General features: G+C 33.8%; 1 long non-coding RNA gene across 1 annotated transcript in view; it reads left to right on the top strand.

The window, feature by feature from the left end:
- LOC143215401 (uncharacterized) overlaps positions 1-11513 on the top strand; it is a 167338-nt gene extending 155825 nt beyond the window's left edge. The window contains exons 5-6 of the long non-coding RNA XR_013010371.1: positions 5160-5230; positions 10768-11513. This is a non-coding gene — a long non-coding RNA (uncharacterized LOC143215401). The remainder of the gene's footprint in view (positions 1-5159; positions 5231-10767) is intronic.
- Positions 11514-14446: the final 2933 nt, after the last annotated feature.

The raw sequence follows: 14446 nt of genomic DNA, 5'->3' as shown, positions 1-14446 counted from the left end.
CTCAATCAAAAGGAGTAATACTCTTCTATAAAGAATCTTTTAGTCAATGAGAAAAACTCCTTTATTTTAGTTCGCATAAAATTCATCGAGCAAGTAGGAAGTATGAAGATCTACAGTCCGATTATAATTATTTGAATAATGGAGGTTTTACATTTCATTTTGTTTTTAAATGGCGTTACTGTGAATCATGTTAGTGTCCGACGTTATTATTAGCGTATATGTATATCTCTCAATTAAACTACTTACCACCCTGTTTGTTTTACAATAGCTGCATTTGCACGTGCAAATCCCCGTTGTCACGTGTTACTGCAATTAAAGTCTTATGGGACGTGCTAGATTTGTCCAAGAATTTACAAAATCTGAGGATAAAGTATCAGTAAAAACGTTAATAAAAGTAATGTAACAAACAAGAAATTATTTTAATATTAAGGACAATGATTATGCGTGAAAATTAGTAGAAAATAGTTATTATTATTAACTATTATAATATTATACTGGTGTTTACCGGACGTTAACCCCTTGCCGTATTTTAACAAATCACACTCGTCGCGAAGATTTTAAACAAAGTCTAACAAATATGAATGTTATGCCTTTCTTTTTAAATGAAATAAAATTCGATTCGTTTGCAATCAATGTTTAAGCATTAAAATAAATGTAGCCATACAGAAAATGTAAATTTTCTTTTCTCTTCTACGACATTTTTGAGGACAAATACGTTTTAATTACTGCAACGAAAGAAAATGATACGGCAAGTGGTTAAAACAGGCAAAAAACGTATGAGGATTGGCTCCGACCCCGCTGATTATTTTACAACCACCGCGCTCCGCCAACTTCAACCCCAACAAATGGACAACACGTGCGACGAACCCACCGAAGCGACGAGCGGACATACTCTTATAAATCATGTCATTGACGACCGAAGACAACACGAAAAAAATTTCCTTGACAGTTTCCCAAAGTCCTTCAAACAAACGCTACATTTCCCCACCTAAAGCCACCCTTAACCATTCGTGAAAAACCATCAGTACTATTTTGATCCTCGTCGGAGTCACTTCTTCTCATTCACCGACACAATTTCGGAAATTGTGTTGTGTAGTGTTTTAATAATTCTGTGGGAGTGTGGTATTTTATTCAGACGTATTCGCGTAAATGGCAGTGTCCCGTCGATCCAACGGAGGAACAGAAGATTTAGAAAAATTTGTAAGTACCTTTACATTCATATTTTGTATTTGTTGCGATCATTTTAGCCGTTGCTTTCGAAAGTGGTACAAGTCGCTTTATTTATTAAGACCTTGTAGTCGGAGCTATTTTCACTCGAAAATTAAACATTTCTTCCGACATAGAGTAATTCCATGATCATTTCTTCCATTCTATGGATATGGAACACAATACAATACTTAATTGTTTAGTAGTTGATTAGATGCCCACATATTTGATAATCTGAACAACATTTTGAATAATGATATAGCAATTTTTAGTGGTGACTCTGAGTCACTACTCGAGTGCTAAGGGTTAATGTTCTTGTTCTTTTCGAAAATTTTTTTTATATTATTATATATATCTGATTAAAATTACCGTTAACTGATTTTTACACCTCTTTCAAAAACAATGGCTCGTGTGTTGACGTAACAGCAGGGTAATATAATGAAACCATTCCTCTAATAAACAAAAGAATACCAGCTTTGCTTCGGATTTAATATCGAGGAAATAAATTCTGTAAAATACGGTGAATGAGAACTATAACTTTGATTGCGGAGAGGGTGCACTATGCAGCCAATTGTTCAATAAATATACAACACCGTGCCACTGTTTCGACATCGTTGTTTTACATTTCCCGCATGCAGCCGTTACATAGTCACGGCAGCATATTTTAAAGCAGATTTCATACTTCCTTTACGGTGCAAGTGTAAATTTCATGCTGGCTAACATGCCGAGAGTATCGAATATCGAATTCGTTGAAAGGTTTCGAGGAGAACCAACAAACGATCGCATCGGAAACGATATCATTGTACCAGACATTCCTATCCCCTTGAATCTAAATAATCCTCTACCTACAAAATACGACACGTAACGACGATATTGACGCGGCAACAACTGAAAATGTACTGCGCGATAGACAACGCAGTTCCTCGTCGTTGATTAACGAGGAAAAATGGCGGACAGAGCAGCGGAGAACATTAAATATTCATCAAACTAGATTGCTTACAAACGAAACTCATTTCGTATCCGACTATGTATCGTCCGTTGTTTGAGGGTTAAATGTTAAATTGTATTTTTTTGATTTTATAATGTTATTGCTGACGTTTAAGGGAGTTGACTCCTTTTTCCAGAATTGCAAGAGTGCGATATTCGCGTTTTCATTTCTCGATAATACAAAAATGGGGTTTTTCAGTAATCAAAAACGCTAGATAAAAGATCGATCTAGGGCGCTGTCGCCCTCAAAAGTCCTATATTTCCGTCTACGAGGCGTAATTTGCATTATTCGCAGCATGTGGCTATGAAAATAGCTACATGCGCAGTTGTATGCTTCCGAATAATGCAAATTACATCAAATTTAATGTTTATCGATCGTATTTTTGATAATCAACGTGTGGTGATATCGGCGCACAGGTTCGATCAATGATAAACTACAAGTAATTTTGCACCAGTGTCTACCGGCATGGAGTCAGAGTTCACGTGTAATAATTTTCAAATTTAATTTTCTGATATAGCAAACGCAAAATTCTACTCTTGAAAAAGGTCCATATCAGGATCGAAACGTTGAGTGTTTAATTATTTCCAAAACTATCCTCCCTACAATATTAATTTTTTTCTAAGCGTACGAGATATTACAGCGCTAATGTTTATTTTTGACTTTATCAAAAAATGCAAGATTAGGATTTAGCGCCTAACGTTTATACTACATAATTCCACTTTATACATACTATGTTATATACTTCTCTATTTTTTTTGTATAATGCCATAATAATGTATGCTATAGAAACCAAACTAGGTTTACGGCATCAATAAATAAATAATTAATTAATTATTTGCAAAATTGCTGGTAGTTTATCATTGATCGAATCTGTGCGACGATATCATCACACGTTGAATGCAAATTACGCCTCGTAAACGAAAAAATAGGACTTTTGAGGGCGATAGCGCCCTAGATCGATCTCTTTTATCTAGAGTTTTTGACTATTTAAAATCCCCAATTTTAGTATCATCGAGAAATGAGAACGCAAATCCCGCACCTTTACAATCTTGGAAGCGAGTCTACCGCCTTAAGACGAATTCAAAGATCTACTACATTGATCTTGCGCCCATAAATAACGCTAAAATAGCTTTTCCCGACTTTCCGGGCCAAATTCCCTGTGCATCGTCCGGTTCGGCCTTTGGCTGTTCTGTGTTTACCCCTTTCGGGTATAAACTCGTATTTTCGAATTTGTTTAACATAAACTCCGCAAAGCTTCGGCCCCTTCTATAACGATGCTGTAATCAATAAATATCTTGCTACTCGTTTATCCGTAGGTTTATCTTGTCGTCTGTTTTCGCGCCACCATTTTGTTTACGCTACTATGTACATACTCGCCTGTTTACTTCTGTTTAACGCGGGTACGCTGTTTCGCGGATAAGGTACGCTCAAATCGCTGCGAAAGCACCTGGCTTGCGTGTTCTTCGATATAGCGTGGCGTGTTCTTCGATATCGCTCGCACACGTGGCGCGTATGGAATTTTTCAGACATATTGAATTATGGGTAAACAGAGGTTATGTACACCGATTCACGCATTTTAATATGCCGGCTCGGGGAACTGAAATTTACTGAGAATGTTGTTTCCTTGTCAAAATTACCGTAAATATGCAATGAAAATATCGTATCAGTATTCATATTATTACTGTACATTGCGAATTTTCCGGTTAAATATCGTGGATTTTTGTTTTTATGTCATATCAGAATTTATTTCGGTTCATTAATTTCGTTCGTATGTATACAGTGGATGTAAAAAGTACGTCCTGTAAAACAGAATAACTTTTTTATAATTGTACCAAACGCGACCTGATCTTTTATAATCAATTAGATGCATTGGTTTACGAAATGATATGCAAAAAAGATTCTCCAAAAATTATAATTTACAAGGTTACATGTAAAAGTAAAAAAGGCATTTTCTATAACTTTTTTATTTGAGCCCTTAACGAAGATTTCAAATATACGTTTTGTAGATCTATGTTAGTTATACACATGCTGAAAATTTCATCGAAATCGGTTGACGCAGGAAAAAACGACACGCATCGACAGATGTACGATTTTGTGGATTTTAAGCAGAGACTGATCAAAAATCGTGTAAAACTACGATTTTCAACATTTTTAATCGCTTGTAGCTCGTGTGTATGTTAATCGATTTTGACGAAACTTTCAGCATGTGTATAACTAACATAGATCTACAAAACATATATTTTAAATTTTCTTTAAGGGCCCTAATAAAAAAGTTAAAAAAATGACTTTTTTATTTTTGCATGTAACTTTGTAAATTATAATTTTTTGGAAAATCTTTTTTGCATATCATTTCATAAACCAGTGCTTCTAATTGATTATAAAAAATCAGGTCGTTTGTTACAATTATAAAAAAGTTATTCTGTTTTAAAGGGCGTTCGAATACTTTCGTGAGCCACTGTAGATTACTCGATTAACAATGCTTAACGCAACAGATAATTTAAAACGAAGTTATCCACATTTAATAAATAGTTTTCCTTTATTAAACATTTTGCTGGTTACTTAGGAATAAATGATGATTTGCGAAGTAGTTCTGTATCTCGATGGGACGGTAGTTTCCACATGTTCGAAACATTGCGGTATTGAATCAGCGGGGAAGCAACGTAACATATACATCGTTATGAAATTGGAAATCTCACCAAACCCTCTGCGAACTTCTCGCATATTAACAGTATTATTTAGAAGCATATTTTGAGGCTTCCGCACCGGTAATCCTGCTCGGCGATTTTCGTAATTCTCACTTAAGTGACAGCGTACTGGGCGTGCAGCAAGATTTAAACGTGTACCGAATGGACCCGTGAAAATTAGGTTTCTGCTCGACTAACGCGCAAACCTCAAAAGTTGTTTATGTGTTCCCATTACACGTAACTATGGCCGCGAACTAGAATAACGTCAATCATGTTTTCAGAAACTTTCCGGAAGAATGCACCTCCAACGAGTGATGGAAATATGGCTCTTCAAACACCGGAACGATCGACTGTGAGTATTGCATTTTTAAAGGAAAACTAGTTACCAAATTATTTAACACAAAAGTTATTTACAAAAAAAACTTACAATTTTCAATTCAGTTGAAGCTGCCTCAAAATAAAAAAAAACCTGTAACACGGCGAATACAACAACCAATTGTTTATTTTCAATAGAATTAGCTTGTGCAGTTTGTTAACTACCAGGAATTTCTATTATAGAATTATTTTAAATTTACAGTTTATTATAACTACTCGGAAATCATCGACTTTTAACTTTGTGTCGCACGATTTATTAGTTACAGTATCGCACAAGATTTTAAAATTTGTTAAAATTACCAAATGATGATTTTTAACAATTATTTGGTGGCAATAGCTGATGCAATTCAGTTTAGCAGAATTTATTAAAAGCTTTGCGATTTTATAAACCGAGTTTAAACAATTGTTTGCATAACTATCCCTGCAGTTTAACAACTACCCAGGAAACGATTTTCAATTCTACGTATTCACATCCCGACAAGCCATCCGCACAAAGCGTTTCAATCAAATATTTTAACAAAGCTTAACTAGCTCTCTGTTTTATTCCGTTACTCGTAAATCCGCAAATAGGACAAAGAACCGAATTTTATCCGGATTTTTCTGTACAAAAATTCGTGTTTAAAAAATTGGTGCTACACAGTATTTTTGGGTAACTGAAGTCCAAATTTAGTATAAATATTCCGTGAAATTCCACATCTCAACAAACTGTTATCTTCATGCTTGGAAAGAGTAATTGCGTCGCAGCCGTGCGTGGCTGGAATTTTCTGATAAATAATTTGCCAATTAATCGCGCGAAGTATTGGAAAAGTTATCACGACGTGCTGGCTCGTAACAGAGCTACCACAAAACACTAGTTTTTACAGTATTTCAGCTGGCGGTTAATTTTCGATAAATTTTTTGTCACTCTAAACACGATCGGTGCTTCAAATAGCTCGTTTTTAGGTCTCGTTTATTTTGGACGTAGGTCTCGTTTAATTTGGACGATGTTGATCGTCCTGAAAAATTGATGTTATTCACCGATATAAAATTGATAATATAAAATTCCGTCTGTATTCATTTTAAAGGGTGAAAAGCCTCTACTTTTAAACCCTTGAACTTGGTCTACCAAAGATCCTTTCTCATAAGAAAGATTTAAAGTTGCTGATTTTCTCTACTAATCTAGACGAAATTCAATTTTTTTTCACATTCGTTTCAATATGATTTCATAAAAAAGTCTCCCTTTTACAATGACGCCTTAAAAATTGATCTGAGATTTTTCTATACGATTTTATTATAATTTAGATAAAAAGTGTGCAGACAAAATTATATTTCATAAAAATCCGAAAGAAAAAGGCACCAGTTTCTCGCTCCGATTTATAACGAAATAGGACATTTGAAAAAATATATAGTTCAAGAACGTGTAAGTAGAGATTTCGTTCTTTAAATCAAGCCTAGTTGGAATGCGACAAGATTCTTTTTAATGAAGATACAGTAGTTTGAAAATCGAAAAATTATCAATATTAATTGGTAATTTTCAATTTAAATTTCAATTTTTACCACTATTGATAGCTTATAATTCGCAAACGAATTAACTAATTTCAATGAAATTTTCAGAGCGTATATAATTTATACCAGTTGACCAGACACATCTTTTGAATTTTCGTTATTGGCCCAGCTAAAAAGTTGTAAAACATCAATTTTTACTATTGTTTTTCACAAGTACGTCCAAATGCATTTTCTCAAGATATTATTTACACATCGTTTACTAAACTAATTCTTCTAGCCTTAAAGAGAAATTGAAGTCGCTTGTCCATTCATAAAAAAGTTGTTCTGATTTAAAGTGTGTGGAATCAGTTATGCTCCTTACTGTATGTATGTATATATGGAGTAGTATATGTGTGTATGTCTAGAGACGGTTTTATTATAATTTAGATAGAAAGTTTGCAGACAATTATATTTCATGAAATTCCGAAAGAAAAAGAAACACCAGTTTCTCGATCCGATTTATAACGAAATAGGACTTTTGAAAAAAAAAATACATCAAGAACGTGTAAGTAGAGATTACGTTCTTTAAATCAAGCCTAGTTAGAATGCGATAAGATTCTTTTTAATGAAGTTACAGTAGTCTGAGAAAATCGACAAATTATTCACGTTATATGTATGTATTGTATGTATATGTGGAGTGGTGTATGAGTGTATGTCTAGAGACTATTTCCACGGGGGGGTTCGAGGAAAAAGCGTTTATTGATTGCTTTATTATCTCTGACCGCAAATGGTACTAGACGTGTGCATGGACATAGTGTTTTTCTAGGAAGTACTTGAAGCCCGTCACGTACTGCAACGTAAGGGAAGTCGGACCTAATATATGTTTATACTACTGCTACACTCCGGGCCGAAGTTCTTTCTGTCTGCACAATTTTCTTACACTTAATCATTCCTCTATCGCAAACAGCGTGGTGCAATAGACATTGTACGATTCCATTTCTCGCAGTATTTTGTTGCTGAATAACTAATAAAATTCCTGTTTTTAATTTATATAAAATGAAACGCTTATCGCTGGGAATATTTTATTATGAATATCATTTCTATATGCAGATTATGGAAAAGCGGTTATACGTGCACGAATCGTGGCTACCTTATCTTACAAAAAAAAATTATGAATATTTGCAGGGAAAAATTATTAAAAATATCTATTTCAGTCGCGATATATTTTTATCCGGACAATTTAAAAATGAATCGCGAGAAACACGAGTCCAAAGAATGGTGTTATATATAATTTATCTATAGATAAATTCTTATAAAACATTTTTATTAAAATCCATAAAAATATTTTTTATTCTAGATATACGTACATTTTAAATTCCTCGAACACGTGCGTAGATTAAAAATTAAATTGAAACAAAATAAACATAACATTTGAATCTAAATTCCGCTCTAGTATGTTTTATTAGAGATTTTTTTAAATATGTAATTACGCGAGTATAAATAGTAATATTACGAACACGTAATGGGATACGTTAATGGCGTTTCGATGTTGAGAATCAAATCGTGATGAAATAATGAAGCTTTTGATATACACTACTGCCTACATATTAATATTTAATTGGTTCATCTGTCCCCGTTTCATTACCATCGAATGTTTATTATTTATTGTCACTTGTCAGGAAACGATTGAATAAATAATATACCTGATTGTACAGTGTTACAATTCATACTGAATTTATGCAACGATTTTCCTTATTTATGTCACTCGTGCTGTGTTCGTATTCAGTTGTGAATTGAGTTCTCGCGTTTATAATTCCAATCTATCAATTTTCTCATTATTACCTTCTTATCAATATAAACAATTAGAAAAAACAAGTTGGTAATACATGAAAAAAAATTTTACATATTCTTTCTCGTAATAAAAGCGAGTGCAATTACTAGACAGCGAATCTTTATGCAAAACAAAAATTTTTTACCTGATTTGTAACAAACTGTAGTGAAATTGATACTTATTTTCTTTCTTAATATGTTTAATAGGTCGAAAATAAAATAACAGTATTTTTAATATTTCATTTCATACATTTCATATTCGTTTTTGCCATAAATGCATAAAATCCGCGGTCTAGCAACTGCAGTATGGCATTTTACACGTAAGAGTAATTGCAGAGAATTTATTAATGTTTTTCACAGAAACGTGTCAGAGTTTAAGTATTCACTTTGGTCCAAATGGATCCGTATATACAGGTCAATTAAATGAATGACTCCTGCGAAGGTCGTGATTGATGGGACAGATACACGTAAAAGTCTTCCCATAAATATTTGGAAACGGACAGATCGTAAAGCTTGTTGACAAACAATAGTTGATATACGATATACTAAATCTCTGCATGCATGTTGTATAGAAAATGCTAACAGTGACATAGACCCAGGTGAACAAATAAACTGACAAAAAGATCAAAACTGACTACAGAGACCGATCTCTCAATATAAAATTTTTTTGCAGCTTGAAAAGCGTCCATATCTTGAGTGTATCAATATTATTCGCGATAACCGTTCGACTGTTTTACAAATATCAGCTGAAAGTTTTCACAATTTTTTTATATTGCACATGGTTGTTTACTCGTACTGTCGTTTTGAATATACTGCGTATATTTATCTTGTTCTGTTACGAGGGAATATTTATGTTACATTTAATAAACACAAGAGATTTATGTCAATCCTCAACTGTCGGGGTAGAATATTCAAAACTATATGGAACCAGAGTTGCCAGATTAACACTTTACCTACTGGAAGCCTATTAATAGGATCTTCAATAATTTTGCTGTATCGAAAGAAAGCATAGAAATTTTCTTTTACATTGCAATCTTAAATGAAACTATTAGATGTTAAACTGTTACTATTGATGGTTCTGTAGCAGAGTGTAAATAGTTGTATGAATGGTTTATTGTAAATATTGAGTGAGTGGTACGACTGTTGAGAATGTATAATCGATGACTGAAAGAAAGCATGAACTATGTGTGATATGAATGCCCTGAAGGAAAGTATGAGAACAAAAGAAGTAAAAATAAATAAATACGAGATTTGTGAAAATGTTCAGATAGAAGCGAACCGCCAAGCGGAACAGTCAAAACAGTTTGTTCAATAAACTATAATATCAGAGTCAGAAAACTATTGAATTATTTATTATAAACTAAGTCTTGACAGTTCCATTAAAAAGTGTTTAGCCATGACCATAGATTTTTCAAAATTAAGCAATAATCACCGGTGGGTAATGTGTTGAGAGCTGTCTGCCACTATACTCTTTCTCTTCCACGACGTTATTCTCCCACGCTTCCGCCACGGCTCGGTCACGTGACGCGTTTCGTCTACGTCGTGCGTGTGTCGCAATGTCACGTGACTAGTACTGGCAGAGAGAAAGTAACTTTTCCCCACAATACGAATGAATTCCTCTGATCTATAGTAACTGAAAAATTAGCTCACAGCATGCAGCACTGTCTTAAGGAGGTCTCGTGTCCAAGGGTTGCAAAGATGAGGTTTCTCAGTAGTCAAAGCGCTCGATGAAAGACCAATTTAGGCCGTGTTCGCCCTCAAAAGTCCTATTTTTAGCAGCTTTATGAAAATATGCGAAACTGTATGCTTGCGAATAATGCAAATTACGTTGCCGAAAAATGAAAATTACGCCTCGTAAACGAAGAAATGCGACTTCATTTCATCTCCATCACAAATATTATCTTACACAGAGGCTCGTATCAGAATAAGTTTACGAAAATAGTGTCGTTTTTAATGTAGACTAATAATAAATACGTGAAATGGTGGTTCATGCAAGTTCCAACTATCACAGATTCTTTGTGAAAAGCAGAACAAATTAATTTCGAATTGCTTAATTAAACATAAATATTTGAAGAAATTCTAACGAGAAATGTCGATTTGAATCCATTTGCTGTCGTACCAACTACGAACAAATTAAAACGATAGGAATAATATTATTTTTGTCCACATCAGATTATCACTCGCCACACTCACGGATCGAACGTTCTCGTTCGATTCAAGTTTCAGCTATGAAGCACTGTGACAGCCGAGGATTTATCTGCCGACAAGCAGTTCCCCTTGAATCAACGGCGGTGCTCTTTGACCCGTTTTTCTCGCCGAAGCGAAGGATGCGACGTTCCCGTGAAATTGTCTTCTTTCCATGGCAGTGACTGCGCGGCGAGGAATTTCAGTCGAGTCCCCGTCGTTTCGAATTGGAAAATAAATTTCAACCACATCGCGACGGGCTCGTTCTTCGGGAAAAAAGCGCGCTGCAATTGGTACCGACGCGACGTCTTGCTGCGTTGAGGGAAGATAGAAATGGCGTGCCAAATGGCTAAATAAATTCGATAAGCTTCCGATTCGTGGTTTTCGATGATTCTATTTTTTATGCTCGAAAAGAACATGCAAAACGAAGTATGTCATTCCATTTATGAAAGTGCTGATGTGATCTTGTAATCTCCTAAAAAATTACCTTGGAAGAAGAAATAACTTTACAACTAATGTATTACAACTTTGTTGCGAGCACTTCTTCCATATCATTAACAGATTTTAACACATTTTTTTATTTAATCCAAAATAAAGGACCAAAAAAGATTGTAATTAATAGATTTATAACTAAATTTAATTAACGCAGAGATAACTAGATACGCAAATATTATTCAAAATATTGTTTACATTATTAAATATCTTGGTGTCTGATCAATTACGAAACATTTAAATATTGTTTGCGGCATTATATCAATTTCATATCCATAAGATGAAGAAAATACAGCAAATATTGAGAATTTCTGGTAGAGAAAATCATTTTTTATTGCTTCTTATTTATATTTCAAAGCAACGTTGTAAGTTTTCATAACAGAGTTCCACATATGACTGTTATCAGATGTGCCAATGACTACGATTGTTATTCACTGATTATATTTTATAATAAGATTTAAGACTCGTAAAACTGTTCGATTTTGCGGAAAAATCTCAAATTTTCAAAAAAAGATAAAAAGATTTTTACGACGATTTTGGCTTAGGGTGGCAATCATTGTACAGTTTACCCTAGAATGGAATTCCTCTAGGTCGGAAGAAATGTTGAATTTTCGAGTTAAAATAGCTCCGACTGCAAAGGGTTAACTGAAGCATTTAGTGAACCATCTGATGTCACAAGATTTAAAAGCTCTGATCGTCAATTGAAATATTAAAAATGCAAACATATGCTGTGTCACATCCTTAGGAAAACGGAGACGCCAGTGTTCCTCAACTGTCCAAGCAGCAATTAGAGAATTGATGGCAAGGTAAGACAGTGATTACAAGTTTTGGAAACTACGTTGCAGTTTTTGATGGTATAGGACGAATCGTACAGTTTCAACGGAATTGTCTGACTAAACCCGTCGAGTGCCTCGATGTCCTTAATTCACGTCGAAGATAGTTGCCCAACGCGAGTTTCAGCTACAGGTCAGAGAGACATAATTTATGTCACAGCCGTCTGGCATGTTCGAAATATTCTATGGCACTCTACCGCGCCATTAGTCACGATGCGGAAGGGGCGCGGGTGGCCTTGAAATTTGCTTTATACGCTGCTTCCTGCTAGCTAGAAAATCGCATGAAAGATAAAATGTATAACGTTAACACGACAGTAACCCCCATCGGACGCTGTTAAAGACCGCGCCACGTGGATCGCACGTGGTTACCTTCCTTGTTCGAAAGTTTTATTAAATGCAACGTACCAAATTTTGAATTATTACAACAGTTTAGCAGAAGAAAGTCACAGATTCTCTGAAATTATGCATTCCACTATGACTTTAAACAACGAAGTGCATAAAATTAATTTCATTGTTTTTAAGTGAACTGTCAGATTATGGAAGTCGCATATTTGTGACGGTGGTAGCGAACAGGTTAATATAATTATTTAATTGTTGATTATATTGTTTTCCATGTATTAATGTAATGTTCGTTGACATTAACATTCACTTAAAATTCAAGTGATTGTTACAAGATGTATGTAGCTTATTACGAACTTCTTACTTTATTTTAAAAACAGAATATTTATTTTCTTGTTCGAACAGAATTTTTAGTTTCTAAATAAAAGAAGCTTATTAGTTAATACATATGTTACTCATGATGATAATATAATAATGTTTCGTTTATGGTTTTGCATTCTGCATATTTGCAAGTGTATTAAACGTATAAACCCGTGTAAAGGGTTACATGGAGAATATAATGCTCCTCCCCTCAGCAGTGAGGTTAATACTGTTTGTAATATCTTGAACGGGATTAAAAGTTTAGACAGTAGAAAGTTATAATTGCAAAATAAAACTGTTATTCTTGACAAGCTTGTACATTGGTCTGCAATGTAGCAGCAGTTCCTCAAAAAGTTATTTACCAATCTTTATTTTAATGGCGTTCGCCTCTGTATCGTAAACTTTCCTCATATTACTTCTCTGCAACGTTTTATAATTTCTTTACCTGTTTCCTCGTTTATAAGAAGCGCATAATTTAAAGTTGTAATTAGTGTAATTCCTCCATTTTGTATTAACCATGAAATGGAACATTGGACAAAGATTTTGATCCTGACTATCATGCCTGCAATTTGTGAATATAAAATCGTTTGTTTTGAACATTTCAATTATAAGATACTTTTGAACACGCGAATTTGGAAACGTTTATGTTATTTTTGGAAAAAATGACTAGACTTGCCTTTATTGATACGTTTCAAAAAGATACTAAATAACTCAAAAAAATTGTAAAGAAATGCGATAAAGAAAATTTAAATATTTTAATTGTAAATCACAATTGAAAAATCAAAACTTGTATACAAAGAAAATTTATTTAATTTCTTGACAGACTGAAATCGAAAAACCGCGAACACTTTTAAGAAGTTCTTCTGGTCTACAACCATGAAAAATGTTTTTGCATTTTCTTAAAGCGTATGTCTTTAAAAATATGTCTGATATAACTGACAGTCAAAACAAGTTTTCTTGAAATTCAAGATCTAGTTGAAAGATTATCGGTCTTACACTTGCCTTCATTGATATGCTTCAAAAAGATAGCAAATAACTCCAGAAAATGATAAACTTAAATTTTTTAATTGTAAATACACTTTGTGTGCGTGTTTTATACGCTGCTTCCTGCTAGCTCGAAAATCGCGTGGAAGATAAAATGTGACCCTCATTGGACGTTGTTAAAGACCGTGACACGTGGATCGCACGAGTCCACGAGTCAGCCTGTTCCGTCGTTCGATTGGTTTTACGCCGCCATTAATTGATTCTCTTAAAAGATTCCCCCACAAGATTTAACATTTTAACTCCTTTACTTCAGTGATTCTTTTTATCGGTGTGTGTCCATAAAAACGCGATAATGAATTTTTGCTTTTTAACCGAATGATTCTTCAATTCTAAACATTTATAAAGATGTAACACCAGACAATACCGTTTGTACCAATAGACATTTTAATTTTTATTTGATTTCAGTATCTCGTAATTGATGCTGAAAATTTTTATTTTGCATAAAAATCCATTGCATGATAATATACATTTTCTCTTACTTTTATTTTTGCAATTTAAGTAACTAATTTTTATTTGATTCAGTATCTTGTAATTCATGCTGAAAATTCTTGTTTTGGATAAAGATCCGCAGTCTAATAATAGATTTTTCTTTACTGGTATTTTTGTAATTTAAGTAACTAATTTTTATTTTATTTAAAAAACTGATT

Source organism: Lasioglossum baleicum, chromosome 13 (genome assembly GCF_051020765.1).
Source record: "Lasioglossum baleicum chromosome 13, iyLasBale1, whole genome shotgun sequence".
NCBI lineage: Eukaryota > Metazoa > Arthropoda > Insecta > Hymenoptera > Halictidae > Lasioglossum > Lasioglossum baleicum.
Note: the sequence above shows the minus strand (reverse complement) of the source record. Positions and strands in the feature narration are given on the sequence as shown.